Genomic DNA, 4,672 nt, shown 5'->3' with positions numbered 1-4,672 from the left:
TTTTCTTGCAAAATTAGCGCCACTACTGCCCTCAGATCGTGTGTGGTATTACAATTCATTTCCATTTACTTCAATGGTTCCAAAACAACATTCAAACTGAGGGCAAGAGTTTTAATTCTGGAAGAAAGTGCCCATGTATGTCTGGATCACCCCTTTAACATATTACCAGGGAGATAACCTTATCCTGCCCACTTCCACATGTGAGGATTAAATGGGTTATCCAGGATCAGGAAAGCATAGCTGCTTTTTTTTTTTTTTTTAATTAGTGCTGTTCTTGGAAGAAAGTAGCTGGTTTTCTAGTCTTGGGTGACCCTGTTAAACTGGGAGCTTACTCCTCTACAACAGATATGTAATGTGAATTACAGTTGATAATTTCCCTTTTAATTGAGTTTAAACATATTTTTAAATAATTTTTAGTAATGTTCTTTTCTTTTTACTGTCTATATTATAAAGTAATTCTAGGCCTTATTTTTTACTGAGACTCCCTGTTATGTCTGTGTTAATAATGAGGGGGTGCTGTATAGTGATCTCTACAGCATAACAGTGAACAGTGTGACACAAGTAGATAGACAATAGATTAAGTGCACAGATCAGTCTCCCACTCCCCTGAAGAATGACCTCTGCACAGATAAAAGAACATGCTTATAAATGTGTTCCATTCAAAGAATAGGGTCTGCAGATGTTCAGTGTGTCTCTGTCCATGGGGCTTGCGATAAAGCATGATATTACATGTTGTAAAAAACAGCTCAAGAAAGATTGCAGCCCCCATAGCAAATAGTAAAAATATGCAAAAAGATCACAAAAACACATTAGAGAAAAAGAACATGTTTCAGTATCTGGACCTAATAAGTAAAAAAGAAACGTAGCCAGTACATTATTTTTCACAAATCACTGTAAACTGTAAGTGCTGTGTGCACAGCTCAGCAGGTAGCCTTTACACCTCTTGCAGTGGCATAGCTACCATGGAGGCAACAGCCATGGGGCCTGTTCAGTTGTATGGTCTTCCTTTATGGTAGCTATGGCTCACAGCCCCGACATTCCACCACCAATATATATTGTGGCAATGCAACCCCCCCACCCCCCCAATGCACATGCTCACAAGACCCAGCGCACCAGTGATGTCACTCATGCGTTGGGAATCTGGGACAATGGAATGCATGAGACTGCACTGGTTCATGTAAGGAGGAGGGGAGGCGTACAGGATTTATGGGGCCCCATAGCTACACCCATGGCTTCTTGCTAACACAGACCATTTATTGTATTCATGAATCATAAATAAAGCAGTTGATAGAAAAATGAAATTCTAAAATCTCTCACTGAAAAATATATAGTCCGTTCTACCAATAATTTACAAAATAGATCATGCATACTGCATATAAAATGTGCACTGTCTAAACAAGGAATCGCTATAGGGAGCCTTTTTTGCATCACTTGTACCCTTCATGTTTCCAATATTAACATCAATTTATTGAAGGACCAAGGCAGCAGAGGTCCATTAATAGCACGTCCTTTATTTAGTAATCCACAGCTGTACTATGTGGGTCATTGAATAGAGGAAATAGTTTTACTGGACATCTGGTGCCATGGACCTTTAATTCAAATAGTCTCTAAATTCATGTCATATTGCCTACTGGTTTGGATCAAATGAGGGGCAATTTTGTGAAACTAACACATGCAGTAATACTACGGGCTCTGTAGGCACATTAAATTGGTTAAAACATCTCTGAATTTTTATCAAGACAAAGCATTGTACAATTGTAAGAAATATTTGCACTGATGTTGTGAAATAAAGTAGATAGTAAATTAGGTGGCCAGATGGAAAACTACATATGTGTATTATTGCAAATTTACTGTGCACTTCAAGGCCTGATAAAGTATGTTTTGTGGTTGTTTCAGCGTGGTTTGGCTCTTTACTGTTATACCAGTTTGACGCATGCTCAGTAACAGAGTAATCTCCTTCACCAATAAAATATTCTGTAGTACTAAAAACTGAGTTCATTTTGTCCCTTGTATTGTCCCAGGAAGTTAAAAGGTGTTGTATGCAAATAAGGTCCACTCTTCTGCTCTTGTAGTATTGTTGTGGGCTGACAGATTAGCGCTCCAAATGTCAACAAGGGGATAGCCTTTAATACTGGCGGGTTTGTACAAAGAAGTGACGTGTAGTTTGGTACCTTTTCTATATTCTTTTTCAACCAGAACTTAAACGCTTCAATCTTGCAATCACATACCCAGGGATTGCCCTCAAGATGAACCCTTTGAAGATTTGGTAATGTCTTGAACAGGTTTCCTGGTAAGGTTGAAATTTTGCTGTTATTTAGATATATATTTTGAAGATTTGTAAGAGGTTTTTAATAAATCGTTGGGAAGGGGAATCAAAGGTATTATTGTACAAGGAAAGAACTTGTAGACTTTCTAGATGCTGGAAGAGTCCCACAGGAAGAACACTAATGTTATTACTATACAAATACAGCTCCACAAGTTTGATCAGACCACTAAAAGCATCTTCTGGAAGAGATTGAAGTTTGTGTTCTTGGTCAGGACAAGCACCTCCAAATTGCTTAAATTGCTGAAAATGAAATTAGGAATTGTTGAAAAGGATGTGCCCCAAAGCCTCAGGGACCTGAGAGTATCTATTTTACCAAATAGTACATTAGGCAGTTCAGTTAATGGATTTTCATACAGAGACAATGTTTCTACTTTAAGTAAGTAGAGAAATAATCCATCGGCCAATGTTTTTAGGTGATTTTTGTTCAGTGTTAATATTTTAACTTTTGAAGTTGATAAAATGCCCTGTTGTCAATGATTTCAATTAAGTTTGAATGTAGATAAAGTTCATCCAGTTCAATAAGATTATCAAACATCCCATAAGGTATCACTACTAACAGATTATCATTGAGAATTAGGCGTTTTAGTTTAGACAATGATCTAAAAATATTGTTTGGCAATGTGCAGAGCTTATTCTTAGACAAATTTAATATTCTAAACCGTTTAAGTAACTAAATATCGATGGGTCAAGGTCCAACAATACATTTTCATCTAGGTACAAGTGTTCAAGGTAAACTAATGTACTAAAAATCCCAGAAGATAGAGAACTCATGCTGTTTTTTGACAGCCTGAGTGTTTTCAGGAGAGGAAAGTTTTCAAAAGCTCCAGGTCTTAATATAGAAAATCGATTGCGTTGTAAGAAAAGGCGTATCGTCACAGGCATGTGCTGGAAGCTGGACTCTGTTAATTCTGTAGCCTGAGTGCCAGTTACAAGGACATAGGTAAAATTATGAGGAATTTTAAAGTGGCAATGTCTGTAACTGCTGCATCCTGGCAAGCAACTGAATCTTTTACTTTGCATGTGCATCTAACAGGACAGACGATGGCAAAAGTAACACAGCTTGGCATGGCCAACAGTATGAATAAAAACATGACTGATGAAGACCCTAAAAAGCAGAACAGATAAAGACTGTTTTAGAAAAAAAAAGTGCAACACATAAAATTAAAAAAAAAACAACTAATTTAATACATCATAATAATGATTATAATAATTAAATTACAACAGCTATGCACATGCTAACAATAAAAATAATAAGCCTACCGGTGCAATGTACCACATCAAAGACAGCTGTCACAAAAAGAAAATACTAAAGGGCTGCAGTTATAAAGGAAGGCGACAAAAGTGCATCCTGCTGATAACATGGATTCTGTCAAGAGTCTGAAGACATTCCCATAAATAGAATCCTATCATCCTATGTTCACTTCAGCAGGAAATGAACAAAGGGGTATTACTTGTCATAAATAAGAGATTTGTAGTAAAATATTAAGTGGTGGTTATGAATTCTATCTGCTAAGGTTCAAAAGCAGTATAGGAACAATTTAAAAAACAATCTACATACAGTGCAAGCAGGTCTACTGATTGATGTATTTACTGATTGATTTCTGTGATAAATTGGACCGAGGTCCAGTAGAAAGAGATCAATGTGTGGAAGATATAAATCAATGTTCCTGGAAAGGCATGGGATCTCCAGCACATGTCTAGGAATGCAGAATTAAATTCATGAATGAGAGCAGAAGTGTGCTACCATGGCATGAGGAATTTATATTAAGCTTTGATAACTAGGATTTGGAAACCTTCCACCAAATGACTTGTCAGGTACAGATCAGGATAAACATACCAAGATCATACTTTCATCTAAGTATATGCTGTGTCTCAGGGAGTTATCTGAGAGACTAGGAAAAAGTATTACCATATTTTCCAGCGTATAAGACAACTTTTTAACCCCGAAAAATCTTTTGAGAAGTCGGGGGTCGTCTTATACACAAGGTATGGTCGCCCCATACGGTGGGGGGCTCAAAAATGGCCGCAACCCAACTGTATGGGGCGACCACTATAAAAAAAAAAAAAACAGTTAACTCACCTGGGGCCCGTTCCCGGAGCAGGCAGTGTGACTCTCTATGACTCTCTCGAGCAGCCGAGCGTCTTATCGGAGATGCACAGCTGCCGGAAGAGCTTCGGAAGAATGACAGAAGTTTCAGGTACTCCGATGAGACGCTTGGCTGCTCTTGAGAGCTTCGGTGATCCCCGGCGCAGTCAGTGGACGTGAGTTAACTGTTTGGATTTTTTTTAAATTTAGCTGCAGTTAACCCCTGCCTGACCGCAAAAGGTCTGTGGTAAGGCAGGGTT

At 38.1% G+C, this 4,672-nt stretch overlaps 1 pseudogene; it reads right to left on the bottom strand.

The window, feature by feature from the left end:
* Window positions 1-1,982: 1,982 nt before the first annotated feature.
* On the bottom strand, window positions 1,983-3,600 carry LOC138775091 (platelet glycoprotein V-like; annotated as a pseudogene).
* Window positions 3,601-4,672: the final 1,072 nt, after the last annotated feature.

The sequence above is a fragment of the Dendropsophus ebraccatus genome, unplaced genomic scaffold (assembly GCF_027789765.1).
Source record: "Dendropsophus ebraccatus isolate aDenEbr1 unplaced genomic scaffold, aDenEbr1.pat pat_scaffold_1327_ctg1, whole genome shotgun sequence".
Classification (NCBI taxonomy): Eukaryota; Metazoa; Chordata; class Amphibia; order Anura; family Hylidae; genus Dendropsophus; species Dendropsophus ebraccatus.
The sequence above is the reverse complement of the archived record's forward strand: the minus strand, read 5'-3'. Positions and strand labels throughout refer to the sequence as shown.